General features: G+C 46.7%; 1 pseudogene; it reads right to left on the bottom strand.

The window, feature by feature from the left end:
- Positions 1–14,381, bottom strand: part of LOC147596553 (dual specificity testis-specific protein kinase 1-like) — a 78,546-nt pseudogene that overhangs the window by 51,644 nt on the left and 12,521 nt on the right.

Here is a 14,381-nt window from a genome sequence, read left to right as displayed (position 1 = left end):
GCAGTTTGCCAGTCTCAAAAAGGAGCTAAGTCAAGCACCGGTTTTAAGCCTCCCAGATTTAAAGCGGCCATTCCATTTATTCGTTAACATACATGAAGGAACGGCATTTGGAGTATTAACTCAGGAATGGGCCGGACAAAAGAAACCGGTGGCATACTTATCAAAGCTGTTGGACCCTGTGAGCAGGGGTTGGCCGAGTTGTTTACAAATCATTGTTGCTGCTGCCTTATTACTTGAAGAAACGAATCGTATTACCTTTAATGGAGAAGTTGTCCTATATGCGCCTCATAATATAAGGGGGGTGCTTCAACAAAAAGCAGAAAAATGGCTTACAGATAGCCGACTACTAAAGTATGAGGGAATACTCATAGAATCTCCAAAACTATCCCTAAGGACTATCGGAGTGGTTAACCCTGCAGAATTTTTATACCCAGGGGAAAGTACTGAGTTAGTACATGATTGTCTTCAAACAATTGAACAACAGACACGCATTAGACCAGACTTAGAAGAAGAAGAACTACAATGTGGGCAAATACTATTTATAGATGGGTCATCACGAATAGTGGAAGGTAAACGATTGTCTGGATATGCCATCGTTAAGTTAGAGAAAGGAGAATTTAAGACAATAGAATCGGGGCCCCTAAGTGCCAGCTGGTCGGCTCAAGCCTGTGAGCTGTATGCATTGTGGAAAGCATTAGTGTCACTGAAGGAAAAGAATGGAACTATATATACAGACTCACGCTATGCGTTCGGAGTGGTACATACCTTTGGAAAAATATGGGAAGAAAGAGGATTTGTTAACTCACAGGGAAAAGAACTGATACACCCGGAATTAATTCGGCGAGTTCTGGGGGCATTGAAAATGCCGAATAAAATAGCAGTTGTACATATAAAGGGACACCAACGAGGTACAAGTTATCAAGTTAGGGAAAATAATGCAGCTGATACAGAAGCAAAATGAGTGGCAGGCAATTATAGTACGATTTTGACTATGCAACAAATATCTGTTAGTAAAAATCTGAGTTTTGAATCTGCAGAAAAGGAAAAACTAGAACAAATGGGAGCTAAGGAACAGGATGAAACAGCTGTCCGGACTGCTGAGCGTGGATGGACTCATGCCAGTCGCATTAAAGGCCCAGTGACGAGACCCCACTGGAAAGTAATCAGTACTCCAGGTGACACCAAGATAGCCCTGAAAAGATAACGTAATGATAGAGACTTTATTTGATTATTTTGCCGCATTACCTTTTGGTATAAAGTGTTTATTGTTGTTCATATTTGCTATAATTATTTCTTTTTTTATCTATTATATATGTAAGCGTACAAAGTGTGTTGAAGGAAATTGCTAAACTTATGCAACCACACAATATTAAGTATAGAAGATATGCTGATGTAAATAATATATGCACTCTAGATATACGAATTAAACGTAATAATTTGAACTGCAATTGTTATCCATTTGCTTGTTCCAAGTGTAAGGTATGCCAGAATAAATGGTGGACACACTGTGAATGTGGATACCCTCCAATAGGAGTTTGCACACAGTGTTGGAAAATCCAAAGAAGTCTTACTGAGTGGAAATTAAAACAATTAGAGTCTAAACAAGAAATTATTCGAGAATCCCATGAGTGGTGGGAAATTTTTGCCAAAGGAATAAACCCTCAATATTATTGTTACCACTCCACCGAACCAGTCCCCTTTATAGCTGAAATCTTGGCTATAAAGTGCAGAAGGGAAGTACTAACCGTGTCTTGCTTTGCCCCATTAGTTAAAGCTGCAAAGTGGGAAGCCTATGTAAACAGACAGAAAGACCGAAGCAGCTGTTCTCCTGAAGAATTCCCTTGCTGCCGAGAAGATGGTACACCCCGTGGCTTGAAGCAACCGAGTTGACGGGCAAGGCAGAGGAGGAACAAACTGTGGAGAAAAGAACCAGAACAATGGGACACTAAAGCAACAATGGCCGAACTTCCCCAGGACTGGTAAAAATTTACTTAAATTGGCAAAATTGACAGACACCCTTTTTCCTGGTATACCGTTAGTTTTGTTATTGATAATAACCCAAGCAAATGGAAACCCTCATGAACCTATGAACTGGACAATAACAAACATAAAATATCCAAGTAATCCAATCCAAGCACGAACTACACCGGGCACAGTTAGTTTCAATGTGAGTTTGCATGATCTAATTACTGAAGAAGATCGTAGAGATGAAGCGGATATATGTAAACCAATTTATATATGTCCAGCATCAAACCCTGGTAAAGGATACTGTAATTCTCCAGGTCATTATTACTGTGCATATTGGGGGTGCGAAACATGGGCCTCTGAGTGGTCCGCACCTGGAGACCAATATCTAGAAATAAAGTGGTCACCGGAAGGATGCGAGAGACCTAAATTACACGAGACCGGTGGGGTCATTGCTTAAGTAAACCGATTCCTTGTGTGGGCATCAATATAACTATAAAAAATCCTGCTCAGGACTTTTGGCTGGCAGGGAAATATTGGGGAATTAGATATTGGGAAACAGGTGCAGACAGAGGAGGAATTTTTCAAATAATGAAGAGACCGATGCCCCACGATCCTTTACCAGTAGGACCAAACCTGGTCCTGAATCCACCCACTTTCTCTGAAGAAAAGATTGCCCCCGTAGTTGTTGTAACATCTTCTCCAGACTCCCTTTCGGAAACAGCTAATGACATTGTGACTGAATTCTCTTTATCCAGGGATCTAGAGTTGTCAGAATCCAAAGACCCCTTATGGAATCTAATGCAAGCCTCTTATCGTGCCCTTAATGAAAGTAAACCAAATTTAACTAAGGAATGCTGGTTATGTTATAATGTTAGACCACCATATTTTGAGGCAATTGGAAAACCAGGAAGGATTCGATGGTCTAATGGTTCAAACCCACGAGAATGACCATGGAATGACCAGAGGAACCATACGCAAGGAATTACTATTCAATTAGTAACAGGTCAAGGAAAATGTATAGGTACAGTGCCCGAAAAGTATCAGCCTTTGTGCAACCGAACAGTCACTAACACCGATATAGAGAAACACAAGAATCAAAGTAACAAATGGGCTATCCCGACACCAGGAGCTAAATGGGTTTGTTCAGACATCGGAGTAACGCCTTGCCTATCCCTAAACGTGTTTAATCAATCTCAGTTTTGTGTACAGGTGATTATTGTTCCTCGTCTGATCTATCACACCTCTGAGGAGGTGTTACGCCACTTTGAAGGAGACCTGAATAGACAAAAACGAGAGCCAATTACAGTGGTAACCCTAGCTACACTGCTGATAGCGGGCGGAGTTGGAGCAGGTACAGGCATAGCCTCCCTAGTAAAAGGTCAGGAATTACAAAGTTTGCAGATGGCTGTAGATGAGGATTTAGCAAAAATAGAACAATCTATCCAAAATTTAGCCACTTCAGTAAAGTCTTTATCAGAAGTAGTGCTGCAAAATAGAAGAGGATTAGATCTATTGTTCTTAAAGGAAGGAGGGTTATGTGTAGCTCTCAATGAAGAATGTTGTTCTTTTGCTGACCATACGGGAGTAGTCCAGGACACCATGTCTGAACTCCGGAAAAGGTTAGATCAACGTAAGAAGGATCGTGAGGCGGGCAGGTCATGGTATGAAAACTGGTTTAATGTTTCACCTTGGCTAACCACTTTGTTATCCGCTTTAGCAGGACCGCTTATCATGTTGATTTTGGGACTTATATTTGGGCCTTGTATATTACGCTATATTTTACATTTTATTAAAGAACGGTTTGACATAGCTAAATTGCTTATTTTAACTACGAGGTCTGGGGCAAAATATAAGAGTGTATCTATTAATGAGGATGAAGATTGTTGTGAATGCGTTATGCCACGTGAGAACTATGCCTATTGTAATTGTGAGGTATTACCTTGTGAGTGTTATGATAAATGTTTGGATTGTGGAAAAAGGTTTGCTTGCAGTGCCGAAAATGAAAGTAGCGTCTAATAAACAATAATAGGATAAAAAGAAAAAGGGGGGATTGTGAGAAACCATGGACTAGGGTATTGTTTATTAAGATTTATGTTAAGCCCAATGTAAAGGTCAGATAGCAAAAATCGCCTATGCAAACTAAAAACAGCCACCAGATACCGCTTGTGCAAGATAAGATAACCACCTGATGTCCCGGAACCAACAGAAACAGGGCAAACAACCCCATATAAGGAAGACTTCTTACTTCGGCCTCAACAAACACCAGGAGGCAGAAAACGACCCCCTAACAACAACTGAAGCATGCCTCCACTACCTCATGAACACGGAAGTAAAGATGTATAAAAAGGGGCTGTTTGAACTGCTCAGCACGGCAGTTGGCGGAGCGCAGACTCCCCTGCCGTCCAGCGCTGTTTTTGCTCATATTCTACTTGCTATAATTAATAAAATTTTTAATTGGATTATGATCCGTTGTGGTCCCAATTAATAACAGGGGTGTTTGTGAAAAATTTAATCTTAGTAATTGCTGTCTAGAAATTGATGATGAAGGAAGAGCTATAACTGAGCTTGTAAAGGAAATGAAGAAAATTGTGCATGTTCCAGTTCAGACTTGGAATGGAATCAATTTAGGGGAAGTATGGGAGACTTTATGGGCGGTGATTGGCTTACGAAAATTGGAATAGTTATATTGGGGATATGTGGAGGATTATTAATAATTCCATGTTTAATGCCTCGCTTTACTAAGCTAATACATGCAGTGATACCCATTGATCCAGAACCAGGGAAAGAAAGAAACCATTCCCTGATGATGATAGAAACAAGGGAGGATCTGGAATTGGCGTCAATTCGGCAAGTGTTAGCACGATTGGAAACAAAAACACGAATCAATACCAACAAAAAGAAGATGGGGGATTGTGAGATATGTTCACCTGATTTGTGTTAATGTGAAGCAATACTAGGGTTGCATGGTGAAATGTGACCCTCTCTGTATATGGAATCTTTAATTATCCTGTTTGTTCTTATATAGCCACAGGCTTAGGGCAAACAGGAAGGTATGTACATAGTTCTATAAGTTTTGTTTAAAGTTATAAACGTATTCGGGAGGTTTATTTAAGTTATTAAAAATGTGTTTGGCAGGATTCACTCCTGCCTTAGTAGTTTGACATAATTAAGGATTTTACCTGCTTAACGGCGCTGTTTGCATAAGAAGGACACTTGACAATGGAGCGAACAAAAGGCGGGAAAGGCGGGCTGGGGCTGATGACCACGGGCACGTAAACAACCCCAAATATGGGACCCGCCGCTTCTGTACTTTTAGCCAATTAACACCTGTACAGTGGCTAGTGATTCGCTCTTGGCCAATCGGTACCTGCCGCGAACGGTGTGAGTAACCAATGGAGTGTAGATTGTGAGCTCCCCCCCCCAAAAAAAGGAGACAGGCACGATGGGACCGGGAGAGGTTATAAATACTGTAACTGTGAACAAAGGGGTGTGCGTCTTGGTGGAGCGGAGACTCCCAGCGCACCCCGCGCTGTTTGCTTGTTTCTATTCAATAAATTGGAAACTATAATTGGAATCCTGTTTTGGGACTCAACTCATTTATAACACCTCTATTCAATAAATTGGAAACTGTAATTGGAATTCTGTTTGGGACTAAAATCATTTATCACAGGCATGTCCCTGCTCCTTGCGGGGGGGGGGGGGTTGGACTAGATGACCTTTGAAGGTCCCTTCCAACCTTAACCATTCTATGATTCTATGATTCTAATGTTGATAAAACACCCTGATGCTATGAGTTGTTGTGAATGAGACCAAAGACACTCTGGCTTTCCAAGTCTCACTAATGTGCAGATACGGGAAGCTGGGCGAAAGACAGACAGAATAATTGATCCAAACTGGCCAAAGAGAGTATTCCATGCCATCAACGTCATGCTCAGTATATAAGTGGGGTGTGGGGTAAGGTTAGCAGGGCTGCCTGTATGCAGGAGGGGCGGTCCGTGGTGATTCGCGCGCTAGGCGCGGATAAGTCCATGGGCGCAGGGGGCGGGTGCGTTCGCGTGCGTGGCGGGTGTACGGGTATTTAACCCTGTGTTGCGCAGCATTAAATTGAAGGCTTGGCTTGACGGTATCCGTGCGATGCCCTGCTTTCCCCGGGGCGGGGCTCCGGTGCGTCCTGGGTTGGTTTGCTGGCAAGAGAGCCGGCAAGTGGTGACCCCGACGTGATTCCCCGGGATGGGATCCCGATAGAGGGAGGGTCTGTAAGTTGTCGTGCGGCGACAACCGGTGACCCCCGACGTGTCAGAAGGTAACGCGTGGCCGCGGGGAGGTCGTGGTCTGGACGAGTTTTGGCCGTAGGGGCGGTCGTGGCCGCGGGGCGGTCGTGCCTGCCTGCTGTTAGGATGGCATCCATCCAGGATACAGTAAAGGCGCTGGGAAAAGAGGTAAATTGTCCTGTGCATACGGCACCGTTGACGAAGGGCTTGATTAACAAAGCCGGGAGAGGTGATGGACGTGGCGCGGTTACAGGTGGCGGGGAAAGAGCCGTCGGAAGGGGAGGGGGACGAACGGGGTCGAGACGGCGCGGAGAGGACGGGGGGTGGCGCTCCGGTGGTCTGCCCGGTTCGGTCGAGAGTCTCTGACAGTGATAAAGGGGCGATGGAGTTTGGGTGTGCTCCCCCGTGTGTTGCGCCTTGCTTGCCGGGGGGCCTGGGCCGAGGGGGCGACCCCCCGGATGCGAGGACGCGGGGGTGCCCTCTGTCTCTCCTTCTGTCCCATCGGCTCCACCGCTTGTGGATTCGCGGAGGGGCGAGACCGGCTGCCACCTCTCCCTTGAGGATTCCTGGGTTGCGGACAGGGGAGGGGGCAGCGAAGCGGGAGCAGTGGACGCTTTAATCCGCAGGTTCGAGCGGTTGGCGGCGGACGTAGAAAAAACACTGAGTAAAGTAGAGGGGTCGGCGCGGAAGGCGGAGGCAGCGGCTGAACAGAAAACAGGTAGTGGATTAACGGATTGGACATTGATTGCTAAGAATTGCGTATCGGAAGGGGTATCTCTAGGGCCATCGGATGGAGATGGGGGTATAATGGTGTGCCCAGTGACACAGGGGCAGCGGGGTCGGCAGTGGAGCCCGTTGGATTACAAGTTATTCAGGGAGTGGCAGAAGGCGGTGAAGGAGGAAGGTGTTAATGGGGCGGCGGCTCGAGCGATCTTGGATGTGATCTGGGCAGCAAACCCGCTTCCTTTCGACTGTAGGCAGCTGGCTAGAGCGGTTTTTACAGCCCCCCAAATGGTGCTGTGGGAGGCTGCGTTAAAGGAGGAAGCGGACAAGGTGGTTTTAGAAGCTTTAGATCCGAATCACCCCTTGCACGGGATTAGTGCGGAAAGGATTCTAGGGTCAGGTAACTTCGCTGATCCGGCCGCACAGGCTAATATGCGGGGCAGGGATATCCACGCCGCCGCGCAGGTGGCGCGGGTGGCGTTCGCAAGAATGGGTAAATATGAGGGCAAAAGGCAGCCGTACACTCGGGTGAGGCAGGGCGTAGGGGAGTCGTATACCTCTTTCTTGGAAAGGCTACAGAAGGCGATTGAGAATTCCGATTTACCAGAGGATGTGAAACCTATAGTCGCAAAAGAGTTAGCTAAACAGAATGCAAACGAGGTAACTCAACAAGTTTTGGCGCAATTGCCTGGGGATGCGGGTGTGGCGCAGATGATGAAGCGGGTTATGGAGGCAGAAGCCTTGCAGCAAGCAAAACCGCTCATTGCAGCAGTTTCCGCTATGCGATCACCCCCCGCGGGCCCCACCTGCTTTGGTTGTGGGGGTGTAGGACATTTCAAGCGGCAGTGTCCTTCGGGGACCGATCAGGGGATAGAACTTACAGGTGGCCAGAACAGGAGATGTTTTCGATGTGGGCGGGGCGGACATCTTGCCAAACAGTGTCTGCAGCCACCCTTGGCCAGAGGGCAGTCAGCTGAGCCGGGACCGCCGCTGCCACCGTGGGCGAGCAGGGAGAGGCTCGGCGGTGGCTGCCCCTCAGGCGAGCCCAGTGCCGGGAGAAACGGCGGGCGGAGGCCGGTTTCTGTCATGGTCGCCGTGGGCGGGCTCGCCCGGTGACTCGGCGGATCCGGGTATATGCTTCCGAGATGTCCAGCAAGCTGAAAAGCCATCCTGCTGAAAATGGAGAGCATCCCAAGAGAAAAATGGAAAACGGAACGGACAGCATGGCTGCCTCAGCCCTTAGCACCTACACCCCAGAAGAAATGGTACAGCAGATGAAAGAGCTCATCACTGAGAACAGTGAGTTAAAAGAAGCCATGAAGTTGCATAACCAAGCTATGAAGGACCGGTACGAGGAACTTTCCATCTGTCGAGAGAAGCAGAAAGAAGAACGAGATTTTTATGAGTTAAAGTTTAAGGAAGTTAAGCAGTGCTTGCTAGACAAGTGCATGGCAAATGAAAAGCTACAACAACAACTTCAGAACTTAAAGGAAAGAGAAGGAGCTGAAATGGAGGGCTGCATGGCTCCTGAGAAGGAAATGAGGCAGCTGATATCCCAGGTGCAATGGCTCCAGGCTGAGAAGGCTGATATGCTAGGCATCATTTCAGATCTGCAGAGGATTCCTTTGTGGAGACTGGGATGAACGAAGAAGAAATAAATAGAACTGCAAAGGAACATCAAGAGAATAGTGGTGAAATGACCAGTAACGTTGATATCTACGGTGGGAGCAAAACTGCCGATGAATCAAAGAATCTGCAGTCTGAGGAGCTAATTGTAAGCCAACTGCTCTACTGCCTTAGAAATGAAACTCAGAAGAGGGAAGAACTTGAGAAGGAGCTGCAGAATCACAAAGAGAGACTGTCAAAACTGGAGAAGAAAACCAGCAACTGCCTGAAGAGCGGGACACAAACTGAACAGCAAGCAGAGGAGAGTTCAGAGGCTGTTGGCAGTGAAGTAGAAACTCTGAGTTTGCAAGTTTGTGCTCTCTTTAAAGAGCTTCAGGAAGCCCATGAGAAGGTAGAAGAAGCAGAATTGATTCAGAAGCAGCTTCAAGAAAAGTGCCAAGTACTGGAAAGAAAAAGCTCAGCTGCTGCATCAGAACTGGAGGAGAAGCAGCAGCTAATATACACCATCAAGAAGCTGGAACTTCAGGTGGAGAGCATGCAGGCAGAGGTCAAGCTGGAACAAGCCAAGGCACATGGAGAAAAGGCGAGATACAGTAGCTTGCAGGATACAAATAGCAAACTCCTTCCTGAACTCACCAAGGCAATGAAAACCATTGATGAAATGAAACTCAAAGAGCTGCACAGAGTGGATGAAGTTGTGGTGGAACAACTGAATGCAAAGGTGGAGTTGGCAGAACAAGAGCCTGCGGCAAAGCAGCTCCAGATAGATGAAATGAAGCAGATAATTGCTAATTATTTGTTATTGACTGTGCCTTTTGATTTGAAAAACATTTATTTTTTCTGTGATGCTTTCAATTTAATTACTTGGGAAACACACCCATCAGTTTACTCGCTAATACAGCATAAGACTTTTGGCTATGTACTTAATAGAACTATAGATCAGTGGTTTAAGAAAATTTTATATTTTGTTTTGGAAATTTCAACTTTAGGCTAGAATGATTCAGCATGGGGGGGGGGGGTGGGGAGAGGTTGTCTTGTTCCCTTTCTCATTGTCCTGCTTTGGTTTTGGTAATAGATGAGTGGTTTTCCCCAGGTCGAGTCTGTTTTGCCTGTGACGGTGGCTTTAAGGATTTCTTGCCGCGGCCGCTGCCAGGCGCGCTCCCCCACCCCCCCCCCCCCGCCCCCATCCGGCGGGGCGGGGGCAGCTTACCCAAAAACTGCCATGGTTACAGATACTCCCGTCTGAGTTGACCAGTGGCCTTTAGCAAGAGAAAAGCTGCACCATTTGAATGAGTTACTTGATGAGCGATTACAACTTGGACACATACAGCCAACAGACAGTTCCTAGAATACACCTGTGTTTGTAATACAGACAAATCGGGTAAATGACGACTCTTACAGGATTTAAGGGCAGTAAATTCAGTAATTGAGGATCTGGGACCTTTGCAACAGGGGTTACCATCTCCTTCGAGGTACGAACTTTGTGTAAGTGAAAACATGAATCCCTCAATATTGTCTCCGATTCTGCCTGTGTGGTCAATGTAATACAATGCGCTGAATGGACAATGTTAAAGGAAATTAATAATCTTTTGTTGTATGACCAGTTTCAAAAAAAAAAATGTTGGAGTGAAAATAAGAATCTGGAAACAGGTAACTGGGAAGGACCATTCCCTCTTATGACGTGGGGGAAAGGATACGCTTGTGTCTCTACAGGAGCAGTGAACAAGTGGATCCCTGCACGATGGGTACGACCAGCGCTCCAAGCTGCCTTGCGTTCATCGGACTGTTAACAAGCTGTGTGGCAGCTCCATGGGCATCAGTCACGGAAAGAACAAACGTGCGGGTAGCTATGGCTGGTGCCACAGGGTGGGGTGCCATTTGTCTGTCTGTATCATCTGCAAATAAGCCTTTCAGAACATGCTTGGGCAATCTGCCAGATCAGATAGCGGTAGGACGGCAACTCTGTGTAAAACAACAGCAGCCGCGAGTGCTGAGTGCTAAATTACAAAAGATGGAACTTTTGGGATCCCTAAAGATGGACTTCTGCCTATTTTCTTTAACTATTCAGGAGCTAATGTTACTAGAGGGGTAATGATTGTAAATGCTTTAAGACCTATACATTGCAACGGCACAGCATGGTGTAATCACGCGAGCACATATCAAAATCCAGACAGCATAAAAGACCTAAACGAAGTACACATAGCTTTGAATCTGATTGCCAAGATAATATAGAGTTGTGGAAACCAGGTGAAATTATTGCTGCTTCAATCTTTGCACGTGGTGTGGCAAGTGCCCAGGCGTTAGCTACGCTAAATAAATTGGACTGTTGGCTTGCTAAGCAAACGCATACAACTGCATTGGTACTATCAACGCTGTTAACTGATGTAGATTCTGTACGCTATGCTACTTTACAAAACAGAACCGCTGTTTGCCTGCAGAGCACATATTTGACAGGCCTTGTTGTATGCGCTGGCCACGCGTGCAGCAACGTCTGGTCAGTACTCTTTCACTGAATCTGCTGAGGGATAAACAGAGGTGGCTCGGAGCGAGGGAGAGAGGATGGACCCAGAGCACACTTTATTTACAACAGGGGACGCCCTGAAGGTGCTGCGCCTGCCTCCTTTCTCTGCTCTGACCCGGCTGATAATCATCCTCTTGCTCAGCGGTGTCTTTGGCGTAGTCGGGTTGGTAACAGAATAGATCAGTAGTAGATTTTTTATTATTAGCACAGAATCATGGTTGTCAGGATTTTGATGGGCTTTGCTGCATGAATCTGTCTGATTATTTGGAATCTATTCACAAAGTATTCAAAACTTGCAAAAAGGAGTACAAAAACTGCAACAAACTGATGATTTTGATATATTCAGAAATCCTTTTGGTGGATTGATATAAGCTTATTACAAATAGCTTTAGGATGCTTATTCATTCTTTTTATATATGTATTTTGATCTGTATTCCGTGTGTGTGTTGAAATATGTGCAGACTTTAATAGATAAAGCATTGAAACAAGCCTCTTCTCATAAAGAAGAGAGAGATGTGGGTATTTCTCGAGCCAGTACGGTGTCAGTGAAAGCACACTGACCTTGGGAGAGGGATACAATCATGCTCGCTGGAAGAAAGCCATGGGATGAGAAGGGAAGCTTTAAGACACAAAACATTGTTAGCAGAATTTATGGCTTGTTTCAACAGAGGCTTGCAAAAAAGAAACTAGTCACTGGCCTTGTAGATAAGAAAGTTACTGGAGTTGTTATGTTTGTAATAGGAGAAGAATGTTATAGTAGAAAATTACTGGAAGGTAGTGAAACTTAGTTTTGCTTAGCAGTCATGAATATGTATAACGTGTGATCAGTAACTTTATTGGCTAAGCTTGTGTGTGGCATAACTGGGTGGATGCTATCCTTGGCTAAAATCAGAATTGTGATACTAGGCATCATACTTGGTATAATCATTAACATTCCGTGCTTGGTCACCTGCCTACAAAAGTGATACAGAGAATACTACATCAGGGCGCGCACGCCATACGACGTCAGTTCCGACTGCCCATCTCACAGGCTTGGGCTGTAGTGGCAGCCTGTCCAGCATGCCAAGCAGCAAAGCCGAACCAGGCCTTATACTACCCAGGCATTAACCCCGGGGGTATGCTCCGAACCAGGTATGGCAAGTGGATATCACAGAGTACATGCCATTTGGCCGTCTCAAATACATTTATGTTGCGGTCAACACTTGCTCCCGAGCTCTCTTCGCGTGTCCGTTCACGACGTCCATGACACAGAAATCCATCCTACACTGGAACCGGGCTTTTGCCTGCCTAGGAGTACCTCGGGAGATAAAGACCGACAACGGGCCAAATTATTTATCACGGGTATTTCGCCACTTCCTGCAGACGTGGGGAGTCCGCCATACATCTGGCATTCCTCTGAACAGCACCGGGCAAGCGATTGTAGAACGCGCACACAAAACCCTGAAAGCACAGCTAACGCGCCTAAGAGAGGGGGGAGAGAGGGGTTCGCCAGAGGTCTTAGTCGATAAAGCGCTTGTGGTACTGAATCATATATCCTTCGCTAACCCCCAGTCCGTTTCCCCTATCCAGAACCATTTTTCCTCGTGTCAGCCGCTGTTTGGGGGCAAGGCACTCCCAAAGGTCTGGTTCCGCCTGCCAGAAGACCCACGTTGGGAAGGTCCCGCTGATCTGCTAACATGGGGACGAGGGTATGCTTGTATCTCCACAGGTGTGGGGACCTGATGGATCCCAGCACGGTTGGTACAGCCGTGGCTGGAGGATCAGCAGGGTGACTGAGCGGCGCGGCGCTCTCCAGCTCACCCTAGTGGGACTGATCCTGATTGTGAGTCTTCCAATGCCAGTGATAACGACTAATTCCTGGGAGCGGTTCACAAACTGTGCCGACTCTGCTCAGGTTTGCATAGCGCGTGGCCTGTTGGGCTCTTGGGAATGCCAACCGCACAGCCCTCGCCATATCTGAACTGGCGACTGCTTTAGCAGCACACGACGAAGGACTGACACAAATGAAGTTGGCATTAGATTATTCCCTTGCGAGGCCCGGCATCGGTTGCAGCGACCTAGAGGGAGTCCTAGGTCTCCAGGGTTACTGCTGTTTGGACTTCAGCAAGAACGCCTCCTCGGCCTTGGAGAAGACGCATGCGCATGCTGCCCAGTCAGTATTCAACGTCAAAGCCCTAAAGGACTGGGATAGTTTCCAGACCTGTTTGGTTTACCTAGATGGCTAAGAAATATTGTGTCTATAGGTTTGACAATCCTAGCAGTTGCTTTGATAATGCTTTGTTTGTTTCTGTTATTGTTATTTTTCTTGCATGCTATGATTGAGGGGTTACTAGGCGACTATCCATGATCAACTATGTTGTGGCGGCATCCGCCCCAGAGTACCAGCCATTAGACCAGGATGATTTAGCATAGAGGGGGGGAATTGTGGGGTAACGTTAGCAGGGCTGCATGTATGCAGGAGGGGCGGTCCGTGGCGATTCACGCACTGGACGTGGATGAGTCCACAAGTGCAGGGGGCAGGTGCGTCCATGTACGTGGTGGGCACGGATAAGTCCATGGGCTCAGGGGCAGGTGCGGTCGCGTGTGTAGCGGGTGTACGGGTATTTAACCCTGTGTTGCGCAGCATTAAATTGAAGGCTTAGCTTGACGGTATCCGTGCGATGCCCTGCTTTCCCCGGGGCGGGGCTCCGGTGCGTCCTGGGCTGGTTTGCTGGCAAGAGAGCCGGCAGTAACATCAATGGCCCTTAAAGATAAGTTGATATCTGTATGCAAATGATTTTCCCCCTCTTTCACCTCCAGGGTAGTTACAACAGTTTTTGAGAACTGAATCTTAGGGATATTCAAGCCAGCATGCTATACGCTACGCTACTTTACAAAACAGAACCGCTGTTAGCCTGCAGAGCACATATTTGACAGGCCTTGTTGCATGTGCTGGCCATGCGTGCAGCAACGTCTGGTCAGTACTCTTTCACTGAATCTGCTGAGGGATAAACAGAGGTGGCTCCGAGCGGGGGAGAGAGGATGGACCCAGAGCACACGTTATTAACAACAGGGGATGCCCTGAAGGTGCTGCGCCTGCCTCCCTTCTCTGCTCTGACCCGGCTGATAATCATCCTCTTGCTCAGCGGTGTCTTTGGCGTAGTCGGGTTGGTAACAGAATAGATCAGTAGTAGATTTTTTATTATTAGCACAAAATCATGGTTGTTGGGATTTTGATGGGCTTTGCTGCATGAATCCATCTGATTATTTAGAATCTATTCACAAAAGTATTC

This window comes from Chlamydotis macqueenii, chromosome W (assembly GCF_036417535.1).
Source record: "Chlamydotis macqueenii isolate bChlMac1 chromosome W, bChlMac1.mat, whole genome shotgun sequence".
Lineage (NCBI taxonomy): Eukaryota > Metazoa > Chordata > Aves > Otidiformes > Otididae > Chlamydotis > Chlamydotis macqueenii.
Note: the sequence above shows the minus strand (reverse complement) of the source record. Positions and strands in the feature narration are given on the sequence as shown.